Source organism: Schistocerca nitens, chromosome 5 (assembly GCF_023898315.1).
Source record: "Schistocerca nitens isolate TAMUIC-IGC-003100 chromosome 5, iqSchNite1.1, whole genome shotgun sequence".
NCBI classification, from domain to species: Eukaryota; Metazoa; Arthropoda; class Insecta; order Orthoptera; family Acrididae; genus Schistocerca; species Schistocerca nitens.
The window spans coordinates 14,360,054-14,384,777 of record NC_064618.1 but is presented as its reverse complement, the minus strand read 5'-3'; positions in this window follow the sequence as shown (position 1 = coordinate 14,384,777).

Here is a 24,724-nt window from a genome sequence, read left to right as displayed (position 1 = left end):
CTCCTGTGATTCTAGTTTCTCGAAACCGACGCAAAACTGACAGTGAATTGTAACGTTCAGTGCCTCTTAATGACGATGGAACACACAAATTGCGTCGAGACTCAATACATCGTCCTCCAGCCGACTTGTCTCCAAGGGTCTATTGCTGCCTCGGCCACATTATGGTCGTTCTCCTGTGGGTCTAGTTTTTCGAATCCGACGCAAAACTAACAGTTAATTGTAACGGTCAGAGCCTGTTAATGACTATGGAACACACAAATTGCGTCGCGATTCAATACATCGTCCTCCAGCCGCCCTGTCTCCAAGGGTCTATTGCTGCCTCGGGCACCTTATGGTCGTTCTCCGATGAGCCTAGTTTTTCGAATCCGACGCAAAACTGACAGTTAATTGTAACGTTCAGAGCCTCTTAATGACGATGGAACACACAAATTGCGTCGCGATTCAATACATCGTCCTCCAGCCGACTTGTCTCCAAGGGTCTAGTGCTGCCTCGGGCACCTTATGGTCGCTCTGCTGTGAGTCTAGTTTTCCGAATACGACGCATAACTGACAGTTAATTGTAACGTTCAGAGCCTCATAATGACGATGGAACACACAAATTGCGTCGCGATTCAATACATCGTCCTCCAGCCGACTTGTCGCCGAGGTACTATTGCTGCCCCGGGCACCTCTTGGTCGTTCTCCTAGGAGTGTAGTTTTTCGAATCCGGCACAAAACTGACAGTTAATTGTAACATTAAGAGCCTCTTAATGACGATGGAACACACAAATCGCGTCGCGATTCAGTACTTCGTCCTCCAGCCGCCTTGTCTCCAAGGGTCTATAGCTGCCTCGGGCACCTTATCGTCGTTCTCCTGTGAGCCTAGTTTTTCGAATCCGACGCAAAACTGACAGTTAATTGTAACGTTCAGAGCCTCTTAATGACGATGGAACACACAAATTGCGTCGCGATTCAATACATCGTCCTCCAGCCGCCTTGCCTCCAACGGTCTATTGCTGCCTCGGTCACCTTATGGTCGTTCTGCTGTGAGTCTAGATTTTCGAATCCGACGCAAAACTGATAGTTAATTGTAAGGTTCAGAGCCTCTTAATGACGATGGAACACACAAATTGCATCACGATTCCATACATCGTCCTCCAGCCGACCTGTCTCCAAGGGTCTATTGCTGCCTCGGGCACCTTATGGTCGTTCTCCTGTGAGTCTAGTTTTTCGAATCCGACGCAAAACTGACAGTGAATTGTAACGTTCAGAGCCTCTTAATGACGATGGAACACACAAATTGCGTCGCGATTCAATACATCGTCCTCCAGCCGACTTGTCACCAAGGGTCTATTGCTGCCTCGGGCACCTTATGGTCGTTCTCCTGTGAGTGTAGTTTTTCGAATCCGACGCAAAACTGACAGTATATTGTAACGTTCATAGCCTTTTAATGACTATGGAACACACAAATTGCGTCGCGATTCAATACATCGTCCTCCAGCCGCCTTGTCTCCAAGGGTCTATTGCTGCCTCGGTCACCTTATGGTCGTTCTCCTGTGAGTCTAGTTTTTCGAATCCGACGCATAACTGACAGTTAATTGTAACGTTCAGAGCCTCTTAATGACGATGGAACACACAAATTGCTTCGAGATTCAATACATCGTCCGACAGCCGACCTGTCTCCAAGGGTCTATTGCTGCCTCGGGCACCTTATGGTCGTTCTGCTGTGAGTTTAGTTTTCCGAATACGACGCATAACTGACAGTTAATTGTAAGGTTCAGAGCCTCTTAATGACGATGGAACACACAAATTGCGTCGCGATTCAATACATCGTCCTCCAGCCGACTTGTCGCCGAGGTACTATTGCTGCCCCGGGCCCCTCTTGGTCGTTCTCCTAGGAGTGTAGTTTTTCGAATCCGGCACAAAACTGACAGTTAATTGTAAGGTTCAGAGCCTCTTAATGACGATGGAACACACAAATTGCGTCGCGATTCAATATATCGTCCTCCAGCAGACTTGTCTCCAAGGGTCTATTGCTGCCACGGGCACCTTATGGTCGTTCTCCTGTGATTCTAGTTTCTCGAAACCGACGCAAAACTGACAGTGAATTGTAACGTTCAGTGCCTCTTAATGACGATGGAACACACAAATTGCGTCGAGACTCAATACATCGTCCTCCAGCCGACTTGTCTCCAAGGGTCTATTGCTGCCTCGGCCACCTAATGGTCGTTCTCCTGTGGGTCTAGTTTTTCGAATCCGACGCAAAACTAACAGTTAATTGTAACGGTCAGAGCCTGTTAATGACTATGGAACACACAAATTGCGTCGCGATTCAATACATCGTCCTCCAGCCGCCTTGTCTCCAAGGGTCTATTGCTGCCTCGGGCACCTTATGGTCGTTCTCCGATGAGCCTAGTTTTTCGAATCCGACGCAAAACTGACAGTTAATTGTAACGTTCAGAGCCTCTTAATGACGATGGAACACACAAATTGCGTCGCGATTCAATACATCGTCCTCCAGCCGACTTGTCTCCAAGGGTCTAGTGCTGCCTCGGGCACCTTATGGTCGCTCTGCGGTGAGTCTAGTTTTCCGAATACGACGCATAACTGACAGTTAATTGTAACGTTCAGAGCCTCATAATGACGATGGAACACACAAATTGCGTCGCGATTCAATACATCGTCCTCCAGCCGACTTGTCGCCGAGGTACTATTGCTGCCCCGGGCACCTCTTGGTCGTTCTCCTAGGAGTGTAGTTTTTCGAATCCGGCACAAAACTGACAGTTAATTGTAACATTAAGAGCCTCTTAATGACGATGGAACACACAAATCGCGTCGCGATTCAGTACTTCGTCCTCCAGCCGCCTTGTCTCCAAGGGTCTATAGCTGCCTCGGGCACCTTATCGTCGTTCTCCTGTGAGCCTAGTTTTTCGAATCCGACGCAAAACTGACAGTTAATTGTAACGTTCAGAGCCTCTTAATGACGATGGAACACACAAATTGCGTCGCGATTCAATACATCGTCCTCCAGCCGCCTTGCCTCCAACGGTCTATTGCTGCCTCGGTCACCTTATGGTCGTTCTGCTGTGAGTCTAGATTTTCGAATCCGACGCAAAACTGATAGTTAATTGTAAGGTTCAGAGCCTCTTAATGACGATGGAACACACAAATTGCATCACGATTCCATACATCGTCCTCCAGCCGACCTGTCTCCAAGGGTCTATTGCTGCCTCGGGCACCTTATGGTCGTTCTCCTGTGAGTCTAGTTTTTCGAATCCGACGCAAAACTGACAGTGAATTGTAACGTTCAGAGCCTCTTAATGACGATGGAACACACAAATTGCTTCGAGATTCAATACATCGTCCGACAGCCGACCTGTCTCCAAGGGTCTATTGCTGCCTCGGGCACCTTATGGTCGTTCTGCTGTGAGTTTAGTTTTCCGAATACGACGCATAACTGACAGTTAATTGTAAGGTTCAGAGCCTCTTAATGACGATGGAACACACAAATTGCGTCGCGATTCAATACATCGTCCTCCAGCCGACTTGTCGCCGAGGTACTATGGCTGCCCCGGGCCCCTCTTGGTCGTTCTCCTAGGAGTGTAGTTTTTCGAATCCGGCACAAAACTGAAAAATTCAAAGCCTCTTAATGACGATGGAACACAAATTGCGCTGCGATTCAATACATCGTCCTCCAGCCGACTTGTCTTCAAGGGTCTAGTGCTGCTTCGGGCACCTTATGGTCGTTCTCCTGTGAGTCTAGATTTTCGAATCCGACGCAAAACTGACAGTTAATTGTAAGGTTCAGAGCCTGTTAATGACGATGGAACACACAAATCGCGTCGCGATTCAATACATCGTCCTCCAGCCGCCCTGTCTCCAAGGGTCTATTGCTGCCTCGGTCACCTTATGGTCGTTCTCCTGTGTGTCTAGTTTTTCGAATCCGACGCTTAACTGACAGTTAATTGTAACGTTCAGAGCCTCTTAATGACGATGGAACACACAAATTGCGTCGAGATTCAATACATCGTCCGACAGCCGACCTGTCTCCAAGGGTCTATTGCTGCCTCGGGCACCTTATGGTCGTTCTGCTGTGAGTTTAGTTTTCCGAATACGACGCATAACTGACAGTTAATTGTAATGTTAAGAGCCTGTTAATGACGATGTAACATACAAATTGCGTCGTGATTCAATACATCGTCCTCCAGCCGACTTGTCTTCAAGGGTCTAGTGTTGCCTCGGCACCTTATGGTCGTTCTTCTGTGAGTCCAGATTTTCGAATCCGACGCAAAACTGACAGTTAATTGTAAGGTTCAGAGCCTCTTAATGACGATGGAACACACAAATTGCGTCGCGAATCAATACATCGTCCGACAGCCGACCTGTCTCCAAAGGTCTATTGCTGCCTCGGGCACCTTATGGTCGCTCTACTGTGAGTCTAGTTTTCCGAATACGACGCATAACTGACAGTTAATTGTAACGTTCAGAGCCTCTTAATGACGATGGAACACACAAATTGCGTCGCGATTCAATACATCGTCCTCCAGCCGACTTGTCGCCGAGGTACTATTGCTGCCCCGGGCCCCTCTTGGTCGTTCTCCTAGGAGTGTAGTTTTTCGAATCCGGCACAAAACTGACAGTTAATTGTAACATTCAGAGCCTCTTAATGACGATGGAACACACAAATTGCGCTGGGATTCAATACATCGTCCTCCAGCCGACTTGTCTCCAAGGGTCTATTGCTGCCTCGGGAACCTTATGGTCGCTCTGCTGTGAGTCTAGTTTTTCGAATCCGACGCAAAACTGACAGTTAATTGTAACTTTCAGAGCCTGTTAATGACTATGGAACACACAAATTGCGTCGCGATTCAATACATCGTCCTCTAGCCGACCTGTCTCCAAGGGTCTATCGCTGCCTCGGGCACCTTATGGTCGTTCTCCTGTGAGTCTAGTTTTTCGAATCCGACGCAAAACTGACAGTTAATTGTAACGTTCAGAGCCTCTTAATGACGATGGAACACACAAATTGCGTCGCGAATCAATACATCGTCCGACAGCCGACCTGTCTCCGAAGGTCTATTGCTGCCTCGGGCACCTTATGGTCGCTCTGCTGTGAGTCTAGTTTTCCGATTACGACGCATAACTGACAGTTAATTGTTACGTTCAGAGCCTCTTAATGACGATGGAACACACAAATTGCGTCGCGATTCAATACATCGTCCTCCAGCCGACTTGTCGCCGACTTGCTGCCCCAGGCTCCTCTTGGTCGTTGTCCTAGGAGTGTAGTTTTTCGAATCCGGCACAAAACTGCAAAATTCAAAGCCTCTTAATGACGATGGAACAAAATTGCGCTGCGATTCAATACATCGTCCTCCAGCCGACTTCTCTTCAAGGGTCTAGTGCTGCCTCGGGCACCTTATGGTCGTTCTCCTGTGAGTCTAGATTTTCGAATCCGACGCAAAACTGACAGTTAATTGTAAGGTTCAGAGCCTGTTAATGACGATGGAACACACAAATCGCGTCGCGATTCAATACATCGTCCTCCAGCCGCCCTGTCTCCAAGGGTCTATTGCTGCCTCGGGCACCTTATGGTCGTTCTCCTTTGTGTCTAGTTTTTCGAATCCGACGCAAAACTGACAGATAATTGTAACGTTCAGAGCCTCTTATTGACGATGGAACACACAAATTGCGTCGCGATTCAATACATCGTCCGACAGCCGACCTGTCCCGTAAGGTCTATTGCTGACTCGGGCACCTTATGGTCGTTCTGCTGTGAGTCTAGTTTTCCGAATACGACGCATAACTGACAGGTAATTGTAACGTTCAGAGCCTGTTAATGACGATGGAACACACAAATTGCGTCGCGATTCAATACATCGTCCTCCAGCCGACTTGTCTCCAAGGGTCTATTGCCGCCTCGGGCACCTTATGGTCGTTCTCCTGTGAGTCTAGTTTTTCGAATCCGACGCAAAACTGACAGTTAATTGTAACGTTCTGAGCCTCTTAATGACGATGGAACACACAAATTGCGTCGCGATTCAATATATCGTCCTCCGGCAGACTTGTCTCCAAGGGTCTATTGCTGCCACGGGCACCTTATGGTCGTTCTCCTGTGATTCTAGTTTCTCGAAACCGACGCAAAACTGACAGTGAATTGTAACGTTCAGTGCCTCTTAATGACGATGGAACACACAAATTGCGTCGAGATTCAATACATAGTCCTCCAGCCGACTTGTCTCCAAGGGTCTATTGCTGCCTCGGGCACCTAATGGTCGTTCTCCTGTGAGTCTAGTTTTTCGAATCCGACGCAAAACTAACAGTTAATTGTAACGTTCAGAGCCTGTTAATGACTATGGAACACACAAATTGCGTCGCGATTCAATACATCGTCCTCCAGCCGCCTTGTCTCCAAGGGTCTATTGCTGCCTCGGGCACCTTATGGTCGTTCTCCGATGAGCCTAGTTTTTCGAATCCGACGCAAAACTGACAGTTAATTGTAATGTTCAGAGCCTCTTAATGACGATGGAACACACAAATTGCGTCGCGATTCAATACATCGTCCTCCAGCCGACTTGTCTCCAAGGGTCTAGTGCTGCCTCGGGCACCTTATGGTCGCTCTGCTGTGGGTCTAGTTTTCCGAATACGACGCATAACTGACAGTTAATTGTAACGTTCAGAGCCTCTTAATGACGATGGAACACACAAATTGCGTCGCGATTCAATACATCGTCCTCCAGCCGCCTTGTCTCCAAGGGTCTATAGCTGCCTCGGGCACCTTATCGTCGTTCTCCTGTGAGTCTAGTTTTTCGAATCCGACGCAAAACTGACAGTTAATTGTAACGTTCAGAGCCTCTTAATGACGATGGAACACACAAATTGCATCGCGATTCAATACATCGTCCTCCAGCCGCCCTGTCTCCAAGGGTCTATTGCTGCCTCGGTCACCTTATGGTCTATCTCCTGTGTGTCTATTTTTCCGAATACGACGCATAACTGACAGTTAATTGTAACGTTCAGAGTCTGTTAATGACGATGGAACACACAAATTGCGTCGCGATTCAATACATCGTCCTCCAGCCGACTTGTCTCCAAGGGTCTATTGCTGCCTCGGGCACCTTATGGTCGTTCTCCTGTGAGTCTAGTTTTTCGAATCCGACGCAAAACTGACAGTGAATTGTAACGTTCAGAGCCTCTTAATGACGATGGAACACACAAATTGCGTCGCGATTCAATACATCGTCCTCCAGCCGACTTGTCGCCGAGGTACTATTGCTGCCCCGGGCCCCTCTTGGTCGTTCTCCTAGGAGTGTAGTTTTTCGAATCCGGCACAAAACTGACAGTTAATTGTAACATTCAGAGCCTCTTAATGACGATGGAACACACAAATTGCGCTGGGATTCAGTACATCGTCCTCCAGCCGACTTGTCTCCAAGGGTCTATTGCTGCCTCGGGAACCTTATGGTCGCTCTGCTGTGAGTCTATTTTTCGAATCCGACGCAAAACTGATAGTTAATTGTAACTTTCAGAGCCTGTTAATGACTATGGAACACACAAATTGCGTCGCGATTCAATACATCGTCCTCCAGCCGCCTTGCCTCCAACGGTCTATTGCTGCCTCGGTCACCTTATGGTCGTTCTGCTGTGAGTCTAGATTTTCGAATCCGACGCAAAACTGATAGTTAATTGTAAGGTTCAGAGCCTCTTAATGACGATGGAACACACAAATTGCATCACGATTCCATGCATCGTCCTCCAGCCGACCTGTCTCCAAGGGTCTATCGCTGCCTCGGGCAACTTATGGTCGTTCTCCTGTGAGTCTAGTTTTTCGAATCCGACGCAAAACTGACAGTTAATTGTAACGTTCAGAGCCTCTTAATGACGATGGAACACACAAATTGCGTCGCGATTCAATATATCGTCCTCCAGCAGACTTGTCTCCAAGGGTCTATTGCTGCCACGGGCACCTAATGGTCGTTCTCCTGTGAGTCTAGTTTTTCGAACCCGACGCAAAACTAACAGTTAATTGTAACGTTCAGAGCCTGTTAATGACTATGGAACACACAAATTGCGTCGCGATTCAATACATCGTCCTCCAGCCGCCTTGTCTCCAAGGGTCTATTGCTGCCTCGGGCACCTTTTGGTCGTTCTCCGATGAGCCTAGTTTTTCGAATCCGACGCAAAACTGACAGTTAATTGTAACGTTCAGAGCCTCTTAATGACGATGGAACACACAAATTGCGACGCGATTCAATACATCGTCCTCCAGCCGACTTGTCTCCAAGGGTCTTGTGCTGCCTCGGGCACCTTATGGTCGCTCTGCTGTGAGTCTAGTTTTCCGAATACGACGCATAACTGACAGTTAATTGTAACGTTCAGAGCCGCTTAATGACGATGGAACACACAAATTGCGTCGCGATTCAATACATCGTCCTGCAGCCGACTTGTCGCCGAGGTACTATTGCTGCCCCGGGCACCTCTTGGTCGTTCTCCTAGGAGTGTAGTTTTTCGAATCCGGCACAAAACTGACAGTTAATTGTAACATTCAGAGCCTCTTAATGACGATGGAACACACAAATCGCGTCGCGATTCAATACATCGTCCTCCAGCCGCCTTGTCTCCAAGGGTCTATAGCTGCCTCGGGCACCTTATCGTCGTTCTCCTGTGAGTCTAGTTTTTCGAATCCGACGCAAAACTGACAGTTAATTGTAACGTTCAGAGCCTCTTAATGACGATGGAACACACAAATTGCATCGCGATTCAATACATCGTCCTCCAGCCGCCCTGTCTCCAAGGGTCTATTGCTGCCTCGGTCACCTTATGGTCTATCTCCTGTGTGTCTATTTTTCCGAATACGACGCATAACTGACAGTTAATTGTAACGTTCAGAGTCTGTTAATGACGATGGAACACACAAATTGCGTCGCGATTCAATACATCGTCCTCCAGCCGACTTGTCTCCAAGGGTCTATTGCTGCCTCGGGCACCTTATGGTCGTTCTCCTGTGAGTCTAGTTTTTCGAATCCGACGCAAAACTGACAGTGAATTGTAACGTTCAGAGCCTCTTAATGACGATGGAACACACAAATTGCGTCGCGATTCAATACATCGTCCTCCAGCCGACTTGTCGCCGAGGTACTAATGCTGCCCCGGGCCCCTCTTGGTCGTTCTCCTAGGAGTGTAGTTTTTCGAATCCGGCACAAAACTGACAGTTAATTGTAACATTCAGAGCCTCTTAATGACAATGGAACACACAAATTGCGCTGGGATTCAATACATCGTCCTCCAGCCGACTTGTCTCCAAGGGTCGATTGCTGCCTCGGGAACCTTATGGTCGCTCTGCTGTGAGTCTAGTTTTTCGAATCCGACGCAAAACTGACAGTTAATTGTAACTTTCAGAGCCTGTTAATGACTATGGAACACACAAATTGCGTCGCGATTCAATACATCGTCCTCCAGCCGCCTTGCCTCCAACGGTCAATTGCTGCCTCGGTCACCTTATGGTCGTTCTCCTGTGTGTCTAGTTTTTCGAATCCGACGCAAAACTGACAGTGAATTGTAACGTTCAGTGCCTCTTAATGACGATGGAACACACAAATTGCGTCGCGAATCAATACATCGTCCGACAGCCGACCTGTCTCCGAAGGTCTATTGCTGCCTCGGGCACCTTATGGTCGCTCTGCTGTGAGTCTAGTTTTCCGAATACGACGCATAACTGACAGTTAATTGTAAGGTTCAGAGCCTCTTAATGACGATGGAACACTCAAATTGCGTCGCGATTCAATACATCGTCCTCCAGCCGACTTGTCTTCAAGGGTCTAGTGCTGCCTCGGGCACCTTATGGTCGTTCTCCTGTGAGTCTAGATTTTCGAATCCGACGCAAAACTGACAGTTAATTGTAAGGTTCAGAGCCTGTTAATGACGATGGAAAACACAAATCGCGTCGCGATTCAATACATCGTCCTCCAGCCGCCCTGTCTCCAAGGGTCTATTGCTGCCTCGGTCACCTTATGGTCGTTCTCCTGTGTGTTTAGTTTTTCGAATCCGACGCAAAACTGACAGATAATTGTAACGTTCAGAGCCTCTTAATGACGATGGAACACACAAATTGCGTCGCGATTCAATACATCGTCCGACAGCCGACCTGTCCCCAAAGGTCTATTGCTGCCTCGGGCACCTTATGGTCGTTCTGCTGTGAGTCTAGTTTTCCGAATACGACGCATAACTGACAGGTAATTGTAACGTTCAGAGCCTGTTATGACGATGGAACACACAAATTGCGTCGCGATTCAATACATCGTCCTCCAGCCGACTTGTCTCCAAGGGTCTATTGCTGCCACGGGCACCTTATGGTCGTTCTCCTGTGATTCTAGTTTCTCGAAACCGACGCAAAACAGACAGTGAATTGTAAGGTTCAGAGCCTCTTAATGACGATGGAACACACAAATTGCGTCGAGATTCAATACATCGTCCTCCAGCCGACTTGTCTCCAAGGGTCTATTGCTGCCTCGGGCACCTAATGGTCGTTCTCCTGTGAGTCTAGTTTTTCGAATCCGACGCAAAACTAACAGTTAATTGTAACGTTCAGAGCCTGTTAATGACTATGGAACACACAAATTGCGTCGCGATTCAATACATCGTCCTCCAGCCGCCTTGTCCCCAAGGGTCTATTGCTGCCTCGGGCACCTTATGGTCGTTCTCCGATGAGCCTAGTTTTTCGAATCCGACGCAAAACTGACAGTTAATTGTAACGTTCAGAGCCTCTTAATGACGATGAAACACACAAATTGCGTCGCGATTCAATACATCGTCCTCCAGCCGACTTGTCTCCAAGGGTCTAGTGCTGCCTCGGGCACCTTATGGTCGCTCTGCTGTGAGTCTAGTTTTCCGAATACGACGCATAACTGACAGTTAATTGTAACGTTCAGAGCCTGTTAATGACGATGGAACACACAAATTGCGTCGCGATTCAATACATCGTCCTCCAGCCGACTTGTCGCCGAGGTACTATTGCTGCCCCGGGCACCTCTTGGGCGTTCTCCTAGGAGTGTAGTTTTTCGAATCCGGCACAAAACTGACAGTTAATTGTAACATTCAGAGCCTCTTAATGACGATGGAACACACAAATCGCGTCCCGATTCAATACATCGTCCTCCAGCCGCAATGTCTCCAAGGGTCTATTGCTGCCTCGGTCACCTTATGGTCGTTCTCCTGTGTGTCTAGTTTTTCGAATCCGACGCTTAACTGACAGTTAATTGTAACGTTCAGAGGCTCTTAATGACGATGGAACACACAAATTGCGTCGAGATTCAATACATCGTCCGACAGCCGACCTGTCTCCAAGGGTCTATTGCGGCCTCGGGCACCTTATGGTCGTTCTGCTGTGAGTTTAGTTTTCCGAATACGACGCATAACTGACAGTTAATTATAACGTTAAGAGCCTGTTAATGACGATGTAACATACAAATTGCGTCGCGATTCAATACATCGTCCTCCAGCCGCCTTGTCTCCAAGGGTCTATTGCTGCCTCGGGCACCTTATGGTCGTTCTCCGATGAGCCTAGTTTTTCGAATCCGACGCAAAACTGACAGTTAATTGTAACGTTCAGAGCCTCTTAATGACGATGAAACACACAAATTGCGTCGCGATTCAATACATCGTCCTCCAGCCGACTTGTCTCCAAGGGTCTATTGCTGCCTTGGGCACCTTATGGTCGTTCTCCTGTGAGTCTAGTTTTTCGAATCCGACGCAAAACTGACAGTTAATTGTAACGTTTGAGCCTCTTAATGACGATGGAACACACAAATTGCGTCGCGATTCAATATATCGTCCTCCAGCAGACTTGTCTCCAAGGGTCTATTGCTGCCACGGGCACTTTATGGTCGCTCTCCTGTGATTCTAGATTCTCGAAACCGACGCAAAACTGACAGTGAATTGTAACGTTCAGTGCCTCTTAATGACGATGGAACACACAAATTGCGTCGAGATTCAATACATCGTCCTCCAGCCGACTTGTCTCCAAGGGTCTATTGCTGCCTCGGGCACCTAATGGTCGTTCTCCTGTGAGTCTAGTTTTTCGAATCCGACGCAAAACTAACAGTTAATTGTAACGTTCAGAGCCTGTTAATGACTATGGAACACACAAATTGCGTCGCGATTCAATACATCGTCCTCCAGCCGACTTGTCGCCGAGGTACTATTGCTGCCCCGGGGAACTCTTGGTCGTTCTCCTAGGAGTGTAGTTTTTCGAATCCGGCACAAAACTGACAGTTAATTGTAACATTCAGAGCCGCTTAATGGCGATGGAACACACAAATCGCGTCGCGATTCAATACATCGTCCTCCAGCCGACTTGTCTCCAAGGGTCGATTGCTGCCTCGGGAACCTTATGGTCGCTCTGCTGTGAGTCTAGTTTTTCGAATCCGACGCAAAACTGACAGTTAATTGTAACTTTCAGAGCCTGTTAATGACTATGGAACACACAAATTGCGTCGCGATTCATTACATCGTCCTCCAGCCGCCTTGCCTCCAACGGTCAATTGCTGCCTCGGTCACCTTATGGTCGTTCTCCTGTGTGTCTAGTTTTTCGAATCCGACGCAAAACTGACAGTGAATTGTAACGTTCAGTGCCTCTTAATGACGATGGAACACACAAATTGCGTCGCGAATCAATACATCGTCCGACAGCCGACCTGTCTCCGAAGGTCTATTGCTGCCTCGGGCACCTTATGGTCGCTCTGCTGTGTGTCTAGTTTTCCGAATACGACGCATAACTGACAGTTAATTGTAAGGTTCAGAGCCTCTTAATGACGATGGAACACACAAATTGCGTCGCGATTCAATACATCGTCCTCCAGCCGACTTGTCTTCAAGGGTCTAGTGCTGCCTCGGGCACCTTATGGTCGTTCTCCTGTGAGTCTAGATTTTCGAATCCGACGCAAAACTGACAGTTAATTGTAAGGTTCAGAGCCTGTTAATGACGATGGAAAACACAAATCGCGTCGCGATTCAATACATCGTCCTCCAGCCGCCCTGTCTCCAAGGGTCTATTGCTGCCTCGGTCACCTTATGGTCGTTCTCCTGTGTGTCTAGTTTTTCGAATCCGACGCAAAACTGACAGATAATTGTAACGTTCAGAGCCTCTTAATGACGATGGAACACACAAATTGCGTCGCGATTCAATACATCGTCCGACAGCCGACCTGTCCCCAAAGGTCTATTGCTGCCTCGGGCACCTTATGGTCGTTCTGCTGTGAGTCTAGTTTTCCGAATACGACGCATAACTGACAGGTAATTGTAACGTTCAGAGCCTGTTAATGACGATGGAACACACAAATTGCGTCGCGATTCAATACATCGTCCTCCAGCCGACTTGTCTCCAAGGGTCTATTGCTGCCACGGGCACCTTATGGTCGTTCTCCTGTGATTCTAGTTTCTCGAAACCGACGCAAAACAGACAGTGAATTGTAACGTTCAGTGCCTCTTAATGACGATGGAACACACAAATTGCGTCGAGATTCAATACATCGTCCTCCAGCCGACTTGTCTCCAAGGGTCTATTGCTGCCTCGGGCACCTAATGGTCGTTCTCCTGTGAGTCTAGTTTTTCGAATCCGACGCAAAACTAACAGTTAATTGTAACGTTCAGAGCCTGTTAATGACTATGGAACACACAAATTGCGTCGCGATTCAATACATCGTCCTCCAGCCGCCTTGTCTCCAAGGGTCTATTGCTGCCTCGGGCACCTTATGGTCATTCTCCGATGAGCCTTGTTTTTCGAATCCGACGCAAAACTGACAGTTAATTGTAACGTTCAGAGCCTCTTAATGACGATGAAACACACAAATTGCGTCGCGATTCAATACATCGTCCTCCAGCCGACTTGTCTCCAAGGGTCTAGTGCTGCCTCGGGCACCTTATGGTCGCTCTGCTGTGAGTCTAGTTTTCCGAATACGACGCATAACTGACAGTTAATTGTAACGTTCAGAGCCTGTTAATGACGATGGAACACACAAATTGCGTCGCGATTCAATACATCGTCCTCCAGCCGACTTGTCGCCGAGGTACTATTGCTGCCCCGGGCACCTCTTGGGCGTTCTCCTAGGAGTGTAGTTTTTCGAATCCGGCACAAAACTGACAGTTAATTGTAACATTCAGAGCCTCTTAATGACGATGGAACACACAAATCGCGTCGCGATTCAATACATCGTCCTCCAGCCGCAATGTCTCCAAGGGTCTATTGCTGCCTCGGTCACCTTATGGTCGTTCTCCTGTGTGTCTAGTTTTTCGAATCCGACGCTTAACTGACAGTTAATTGTAACGTTCAGAGGCTCTTAATGACGATGGAACACACAAATTGCGTCGAGATTCAATACATCGTCCGACAGCCGACCTGTCTCCAAGGGTCTATTGCGGCCTCGGGCACCTTATGGTCGTTCTGCTGTGAGTTTAGTTTTCCGAATACGACGCATAACTGACAGTTAATTATAACGTTAAGAGCCTGTTAATGACGATGTAACATACAAATTGCGTCGCGATTCAATACATCGTCCTCCAGCCGCCTTGTCTCCAAGGGTCTATTGCTGCCTCGGGCACCTTATGGTCGTTCTCCGATGAGCCTAGTTTTTCGAATCCGACGCAAAACTGACAGTTAATTGTAACGTTCAGAGCCTCTTAATGACGGTGAAACACACAAATTGCGTCGCGATTCAATACATCGTCCTCCAGCCGACTTGTCTCCAAGGGTCTATTGCTGCCTTGGGCACCTTATGGTCGTTCTCCTGTGAGTCTAGTTTTTCGAATCCGACGCAAAACTGACAGTTAATTGTAACGTTTGAGCCTCTTAATGACGATGGAACACACAAATTATGTTGCGATTCAATATATCGTCCTCCAGCAGACTTGTCTCCAAGGGTCTATTGCTGCCACGGGCACTTTATGGTCGCTCTCCTGTGATTCTAGATTCTCGAAACCGACGCAAAACTGACAGTGAATTGTAACGTTCAGTGCCTCTTAATGACGATGGAACACACAAATTGCGTCGAGATTCAATACATCGTCCTCCAGCCGACTTGTCTCCAAGGGCCTATTGCTGCCTCGGGCACCTAATGGTCGTTCTCCTGTGAGTCTAGTTTTTCGAATCCGACGCAAAACTAACAGTTAATTGTAACGTTCAGAGCCTGTTAATGACTATGGAACACACAAATTGCGTCGCGATTCAATACATCGTCCTCCAGCCGACTTGTCGCCGAGGTACTATTGCTGCCCCGGGGAACTCTTGGTCGTTCTCCTAGGAGTGTAGTTTTTCGAATCCGGCACAAAACTGACAGTTAATTGTAACATTCAGAGCCGCTTAATGGCGATGGAACACACAAATCGCGTCGCGATTCAATACATCGTCCTCCAGCCGCCTTGTCTCCAAGGGTCTATAGCTGCCTCGGGCACCTTATCGTCGTTCTCCTGTGAGTCTAGTTTTTCGAATCCGACGCAAAACTGACAGTTAATTGTAACTTTCAGAGCCTGTTAATGACTATGGAACACACAAATTGCGTCGCGATTCAATACATCGTCCTCCAGCCGCCTTGCCTCCAACGGTCTATTGCTGCCTCGGTCACCTTATGGTCGTTCTGCTGTGAGTCTAGATTTTCGAATCCGACGCAAAACTGATAGCTAATTGTAAGGTTCAGAGCCTCTTAATGACGATGGATCACACAAATTGCATCACGATTCCATACATCGTCCTCCAGCCGACCTGTCTCCAAGGGTCTATCGCTGCCTCGGGCACCTTATGGTCGTTCTCCTGTGAGTCTAGTTTTTCGAATCCGACGCAAAACTGACAGTTAATTGTAACGTTCAGAGCCTCTTAATGACGATGGAACACACAAATTGCGTCGCGAATCAATACATCGTCCGACAGCCGACCTGTCTCCGAAGGTTTATTGCTGCCTCGGGCACCTTATGACGCTCTGCTGTGAGTCTAGTTTTCCGAATACGACGCATACCTGACAGTTAATTGTAAGGTTCAGAGCCTCTTAATGACGATGGAACACACAAATTGCGTCGCGATTCAATACATCGTCCTCCAGCCGACTTGTCGCCGACTTGCTGCCCCAGGCTCCTCTTGGTCGTTGTCCTAGGAGTGTAGTTTTTCGAATCCGGCACAAAACTGAAAAATTCAAAGCCTCTTAATGACGATGGAACACAAATTGCGCTGCGATTCAATACATCGTCCTCCAGCCGACTTGTCGCCGACTTGCTGCCCCAGGCTCCTCTTGGTCGTTGTCCTAGGAGTGTAGTTTTTCGAATCCGGCACAAAACTGAAAAATTCAAAGCCTCTTAATGACGATGGAACACAAATTGCGCTGCGATTCAATACATCGTCCTCCAGCCGACTTGTCTTCAAGGGTCTAGTGCTGCCTCGGTCACCTTATGGTCGTTCTGCTGTGAGTCTAGATTTTCGAATCCGACGCAAAACTGACAGTTAATTGTAAGGTTCAGAGCCTGTTAATGACGATGGAACACACAAATCGCGTCGCGATTCAATACATCGTCCTCCAGCCGCCCTGTCTCCAAGGGTCTATTGCTGCCTCGGTCACCTTATGGTCGTTCTCCTGTGTGTCTAGTTTTTCGAATCCGACGCAAAACTGACAGATAATTGTAACGTTCAGAGCCTCTTAATGACGATGGAACACACAAATGGCGTCGCGATTCAATACATCGTCCGACAGCCGACCTGTCCCCAAAGGTCTATTGCTGCCTCGGGCACCTTATCGTCGTTCTACTGTGAGTCTAGTTTTCCGAATACGACGCATAACTGACAGGTAATTGTAACGTTCAGATCCTGTTAATGACGATGGAACACACAAATTGCGTCGCGATTCAATACATCGTCCTCCAGCCGCCTTGTCTCCACGGGTCTATTGCTGCCTCGGGCACCTTATGGTCGTTCTTTTGTGAGTCTAGTTTTTCGAATCCGACGCAAAACTGACAGTTAAATGTAACGTTCTGAGCCTCTTAATGACGATGGAACACACAAATTGCGTCGCGATTCAATATATCGTCCTCCAGCAGACTTGTCTCCAAGGGTCTATTGCTGCCACGGGCACCTTATGGTCGTTCTCCTGTGATTCTAGTTTCTCGAAACCGACGCAAAACTGACAGTGAATTGTAACGTTCAGGGCCTCTTAATGACGATGGAACACACAAATTGCGTCGAGATTCCATACATCGTCCTCCAGCCGACTTGTCTCCAAGGGTCTATTGCTGCCTCGGTCACCTAATGGTCGTTATCCTGTGAGTCTAGTTTTTCGAATCCGACGAAAAACTAACAGTTAATTGTAACGTTCAGAGCCTGTTAATTACTATGGAACACACAAATTGCGTCGCGATTCAATACATCGTCCTCCAGCCGACTTGTCTCCAAGGGTCTATTGCTGCCTCGGGCACCTTATGGTCGTTCTCCTGTGAGTCTAGTTTTTCGAATACGACGCATACTGCCAGTTAATTGTAACGTTCAAAGCCTCTTAATGACGATGGAACACACAAATTGCGTCGCTATTCAATACATCGTCCTCCAACCGACTTGTCGCCGAGGTACTATTGCTGCCCCGGGCACCTCTTGGTCGTTCTCCTAGGAGTGTAGTTTTTCGAATCCGGCACAAAACTGACAGTTAATTGTAACATTCAGAGCCTCTTAATGACGATGGAACACACAAATCGCGTCGCGATTCAATACATCGTCCTCCAGCCGCCTTGTCTCCAAGGGTCTATAGCTGCCTCTGGCACCTTATCGTCGTTCTCCTGTGAGTCTAGTTTTTCGAATCCGACGCAAAACTGACAGTTAATTGTAACGTTCAGAGCCTCTTAATGACGATGGAACACACAAATTGCATCGCGATTCAATACATCGTCCTCCAGCCGCCCTGTCTCCATGTGTCTATTGCTGCCTCGGTCACCTTATGTCCTATCTCCTGTGTGTCTATTTTTCCGAATACGACGCATAACTGACAGTTAATTGTAACGTTCAGAGTCTGTTAATGACGATGGAACATACAAATTGCGTCGCGATTCAATACATCGTCCTTCAGCCGACTTGTCTCCAAGGGTCTAGTGTTGCCTCGGCACCTTATGGTCGTTCTTCTGTGAGTCTAGATTTTTGAATCCGACGCAAAACTGACAGTTAATTGTAAGGTTCAGAGCCTCTTAATGACGATGGAACACACAAATTGCGTCGCGATTCAATACATCGTCCTCCACCGACCTGTCTCCAAGGGTCTATTGCTGCCTCGGGTACCTTATGGTCGTTCTCCTGTGAGTCTAGTTTTTCGAATCCGACGCAAAACTGACAGTTAATTGTAACGTTCAGAGCCTCTTAATGACGATGGAACACACAAATTGCTTCGCGAATCAATACATCGTCCGACAGCCGACCTGTCTCCAAAGGTCTATTGCTGCCTCGGGCACCTTATGGTCGCTCTGCTGTGAGTCTAGTTTTCCGAATACGACGCATAACTGACAGTTAATTGTAAGGTTCAGAGCCTCTTAATGACGATGGAACACACAAATTGCGTCGCGATTCAATACATCGTCCTCCAGCCGACTTGTCGCCGAGGTACTATTGCTGCCCCTGGCCCCTCTTGGTCGTTCTCCTAGGAGTGTAGTTTTTCGAATCCGGCACAAAACTGACAATTGTAACATTCAGAGCCTCTTAATGACAATGGAACACACAAATTGCGCTGGGATTCAATACATCGTCCTCCAGCCGACTTGTCGCCGACTTGCTGCCCCAGGCTCCTCTTGGTCGTTGTCCTAGGAGTGTAGTTTTTCGAATCCGGCACAAAACTGAAAAATTCAAAGCCTCTTAATGACGATGGAACACAAATTGCGCTGCGATTCAATACATCGTCCTCCAGCCGACTTGTCTTCAAGGGTCTAGTGCTGCCTCGGGCACCTTATGGTCGTTCTCCTGTGAGTCCAGATTTTCGAATCCGACGCAAAACTGACAGTTAATTGTAAGGTTCAGAGCCTGTTAATGACGATGGAACACACAAATCGCGTCGCGATTCAATACATCGTCCTCCAGCTGCCCTGTCTCCAAGGGTCTATTGCTGCCGCGGTCACCTTATGGTCGTTCTCCTGTTTGTCTAGTTTTTCGAATCCGACGCAAAACTGACAGATAATTGTAACGTTCAGAGCCTCTTAATGACGATGGAACACACAAATTGCGTCGAGATTCAATACATCGTCCTCCAGCCGACCTGTCCCCAAAGGTCTATTGCTGCCTCGGGCACCTTATGGTCGTTCTGCTGTGAGCTAGTTTTCCGAATACGACGCATAACTGACAGGTAATTGTAACGTTCAGAGCCTGTTAAGGACGATGGAACACACAAATTGCGTCGCGATTCAATACATCGTCCTCCAGCCGACTTGTCTCCAAGGGTCTATTGCTGCCTTGGGCACCTTATGGTCGTTCTCCTGTGAGTCTAGTTTTTCGAATCCGACGCAAAACTGACAGTTAATTGTAACGTTTGAGCCTCTTAATGACGATGGAACACACAAATTGCGTCGCGATTCAATATATCGTCCTCCAGCAGACTTGTCTCCAAGGGTCTATTGCTGCCACGGGCACTTTATGGTCGTTCTCCCGTGATTCTAGATTCTCGAAACCGACGCAAAACTGACAGTGAATTGTAACGTTCAGTGCCTCTTAATGACGATGGAACACACAAATTGCGTCGAGATTCAATACATCGTCCTCCAGCCGACTTGTCTCCAAGGGTCTATTGCTGCCTCGGGCACCTAATGGTCGTTCTCCTGTGAGTCTAGTTTTTCGAATCCGACGCAAAACTAACAGTTAATTGTAACGTTCAGAGCCTGTTAATGACTATGGAACACACAAATTGCGTCGCGATTCAATACATCGTCCTCCAGCCGACTTGTCGCCGAGGTACTATTGCTGCCCCGGGGAACTCTTGGTCGTTCTCCTAGGAGTGTAGTTTTTCGAATCCGGCACAAAACTGACAGTTAATTGTAACATTCTGAGCCGCTTAATGGCGATGGAACACACAAATCGCGTCGCGATTCAATACATCGTCCTCCAGCCGCCTTGTCTCCAAGGGTCTATAGCTGCCTCGGGCACCTTATCGTCGTTCTCCTGTGAGTCTAGTTTTTCGAATCCGACGCAAAACTGACAGTTAATTGTAACGTTCAGAGCCTCTTAATGACGATGGAACACACAAATTGCGTCGCGATTCAATACATCGTCCTCCAGCCGACTTGTCTCCAAGGGTCTATTGCTGCCTCGGGCACCTTATGGTCGTTCTCCTGTGAGTGTAGTTTTTCGAATCCGACGCAAAACTGACAGTATATTGTAACGTTCAGAGCCTGTTAATGACTATGGAACACACAAATTACGTCGCGATTCAATACATCGTCCTGCAGCCGCCATGTCTCCAAGGGTCTATTGCTGCCTCGGTCACCTTATGGTCGTTCTCCTGTGTGTCTAGTTTTTCGAATCTGACGCATAACTGACAGTTAATTGTAACGTTCAGAGCCTCTTAATGACGATGGAACACACAAATTGCGTCGAGATTCAATACATCGTCCGACAGCCGACCTGTCTCCAAACGTCTATTGCTGCTACGGGCACCTTATGGTCGTTGTGCTGTGAGTCTACTTTTCCGAATACGACGCATAACTGACAGTTAATTGTAACGTTCAGAGCCTGTTAATGACAATGGACACACAAATTGCGTCGCGATTCAATACATCGTCCTCCAGCCGACTTGTCTCCAAGAGTCTATTGCTGCCTCGGGAACCTTATGGTAGTTCTCCTGTGAGTCAGGTTTTTCGAATCCGACGCAAAACTGACAGTTAATTGTAACGTTCAGAGCCTCTTAATGACGATGGAACACACAAATTGCGTTGCGATTCAATACATCGTCCTCCAGCCGACCGGTCTCCAAGGGTCTATTGCTGCCTCGGGCACCTTATGGTCGTTCTCCTGTGGGTCTAGTTTTTCGAATCCGACGCAAAACTGACAGTTAATTGTAAGGTTCAGAGCCTCTTAATGACGATGGAACACACAAATTGCGTCGCGAATCAATACATCGTCCGACAGCCGACCTGTCTCCAAAGGTCTATTGCTGCCTCGGGCACCTTATGGTCGCTCTGCTGTGAGTCTAGTTTTCCGAATACAACGCATAACTGACAGTTAATTGTAAGGTTCAGAGCCTCTTAATGACGATGGAACACACAAATTGCGTCGCGATTCAATACATCGTCCTCCAGCCGACTTGTCGCCGAGGTACTATTGCTGCCCCGGGCCCCCCTTGGTCGTTCTCCTAGGAGTGTAGTTTTTCGAATCCGGCACAAAACTGACAGTTAATTGTAACGTTCAGAGCCTCTTAATGACGATGGAACACACAAATTGCGTCGCGATTCAATATATCGTCCTCCAGCAGACTTGCCTCCAAGGGTCTATTGCTGCCACGGGCACCTTATGGTCGTTCTCCTGTGATTCTAGATTCTCGAATCCGACGCAAAACTGACAGTGAATTGTAACGTTCAGAGCCTCTTAATGACGATGGAACACACAAATTGCGTCGAGATTCAATACATCGTCCTCCATCCGACTTGTCTCCAAGGGTCTATTGCTGCCTCGGGCACCTAATGGTCGTTCTCCTGTGAGTCTAGTTTTCCGAATCCGATGCAAATCTAACAGTTAATTGTAACGTTCAGAGCCTGTTAATGACTATGGAACACACAAATTGCGTCGCGATTCAATACATCGTCCTCCAGCCGCCTTGTCTCCAAGGGTCTATTGCTGCCTCGGGCACCTTTTGGTCGTTCTCCGATGAGCCTTGTTTTTCGAATCCGACGCAAAACTGACAGTTAATTGTAACGTTCAGAGCCTCTTTATGACGATGGAACACACAAATTGCGTCGCGATTCAATACATCGTCCTCCAGCCGACTTGTCTCCAAGGGTCTAGTGCTGCCTCGGGCACCTTATGGTCGCTCTGCTGTGAGTCTAGTTTTCCGAATACGACGCATAACTGACAGTTAATTGTAACGTTCAGAGCCTGTTAAGGACGATGGAACACACAAATTGCGTTGTGATTCAATACATCGTCCTCCAGCCGACCTGTCTCCAAGGGTCTATTGCTGCCTCGGGCACCTTATGGTCGTTCTCCTGTGGGTCTAGTTTTTCGAATCCGACGCAAAACTGACAGTTAATTGTAACGTTTGAGCCTCTTAATGACGATGGAACACACAAATTGCGTCGCGATTCAATATATCGTCCTCCAGCAGACTTGTCTCCAAGGGTCTATTGCTGCCACGGGCACTTTATGGTCGTTCTCCTGTGATTCTAGATTCTCGAAACCGACGCAAAACTGACAGTGAATTGTAACGTTCAGAGCCTCTTAATGACGATGGAACACACAAATTGCGTTGCGATTCAATACATCGTCCTCCAGCCGACCTGTCTCCAAGGGTCTATTGCTGCCTCGGGCACCTTATGGTCGTTCTCCTGTGGGTCTAGTTTTTCGAATCCGACGCAAAACTGACAGTTAATTGTAAGGTTCAGAGCCTCTTAATGACGATGGAACACACAAATTGCGTCGCGAATCAATACATCGTCCGACAGCCGACCTGTCCCCAAAGGTCCATTGCTGCCTCGGGCACCTTATGGTCGTTCTGCTGTGAGTCTAGTTTTCCGAATACGACGCATAACTGACAGGTAATTGTAACGTTCAGAGCCTGTTAAGGACGATGGAACACACAAATTGCGTCGCGATTCAATACATCGTCCTCCAGCCGACTTGTCTCCAAGGGTCTATTGCTGCCTTGGGCACCTTATGGTCGTTCTCCTGTGAGTCTAGTTTTTCGAATCCGACGCAAAACTGACAGTTAATTGTAACGTTTGAGCCTCTTAATGACGATGGAACACACAAATTGCGTCGCGATTCAATATATCGTCCTCCAGCAGACTTGTCTCCAAGGGTCTATTGCTGCCACGGGCACTTTATGGTCGTTCTCCTGTGATTCTAGATTCTCGAAACCGACGCAAAACTGACAGTGAATTGTAACGTTCAGTGCCTCTTAATGACGATGGAACACACAAATTGCGTCGAGATTCAATACATCGTCCTCCAGCCGACTTGTCTCCAAGGGTCTATTGCTGCCTCGGGCACCTAATGGTCGTTCTCCTGTGAGTCTAGTTTTTCGAATCCGACGCAAAACTAACAGTTAATTGTAACGTTCAGAGCCTGTTAATGACTATGGAACACACAAATTGCGTCGCGATTCAATACATCGTCCTCCAGCCGCCTTGTCTCCAAGGGTCTATTGCTGCCTCGGGCACCTTATGGTCGTTCTCCGATGAGACTAGATTTTCGAATCCGACGCAAAACTGACAGTTAATTGTAACGTTCAGAGCCTCTTAATGACGATGGAACACACAAATTGCGTCGCGATTCAATACATCGTCCTCCAGCCGACTTGTCGCCGAGGTACTATTGCTGCCCCGGGGAACTCTTGGTCGTTCTCCTAGGAGTGTAGTTTTTCGAATCCGGCACAAAACTGACAGTTAATTGTAACATTCAGAGCCGCTTAATGGCGATGGAACACACAAATCGCGTCGCGATTCAATACATCGTCCTCCAGCCGCCTTGTCTCCAAGGGTCTATAGCTGCCTCGGGCACCTTATCGTCGTTCTCCTGTGAGTCTAGTTTTTCGAATCCGACGCAAAACTGACAGTTAATTGTAACGTTCAGAGCCTCTTAATGACGATGGAACACACAAATTGCGTCGCGATTCAATACATCGTCCTCCAGCCGACTTGTCTCCAAGGGTCTATTGCTGCCTCGGGCACCTTATGGTCGTTCTCCTGTGAGTGTAGTTTTTCGAATCCGACGCAAAACTGACAGTATATTGTAACGTTCAGAGCCTGTTAATGACTATGGAACACACAAATTACGTCGCGATTCAATACATCGTCCTGCAGCCGCCTTGTCTCCAAGGGTCTATTGCTGCCTCGGATACCTTATGGTCGTTCTCCTGTGTGTCTAGTTTTTCGAATCCGACGCATAACTGACAGTTAATTGTAACGTTCAGAGCCTCTTAATGACGATGGAACACACAAATTGCGTCGAGATTCAATACATCGTCCGACAGCCGACCTGTCTCCAAACGTCTATTGCTGCTACGGGCACCTTATGGTCGTTGTGCTGTGAGTCTACTTTTCCGAATACGACGCATAACTGACAGTTAATTGTAACGTTCAGAGCCTGTTAATGACAATGGAACACACAAATTGCGTCGCGATTCAATACATCGTCCTCCAGCCGACTTGTCTCCAAGGGTCTATTGCTGCCTCGGGAACCTTATGGTAGTTCTCCTGTGAGTCAGGTTTTTCGAATCCGACGCAAAACTGACAGTTAATTGTAACGTTCAGAGCCTCTTAATGACGATGGAACACACAAATTGCGTTGCGATTCAATACATCGTCCTCCAGCCGACCTGTCTCCAAGGGTCTATTGCTGCCTCGGGCACCTTTTGGTCGTTCTCCGATGAGCCTTGTTTTTCGAATCCGACGCAAAACTGACAGTTAATTGTAACGTTCAGAGCCTCTTTATGACGATGGAACACACAAATTGCGTCGCGATTCAATACATCGTCCTCCAGCCGACTTGTCTCCAAGGGTCTAGTGCTGCCTCGGGCACCTTATGGTCGCTCTGCTGTGAGTC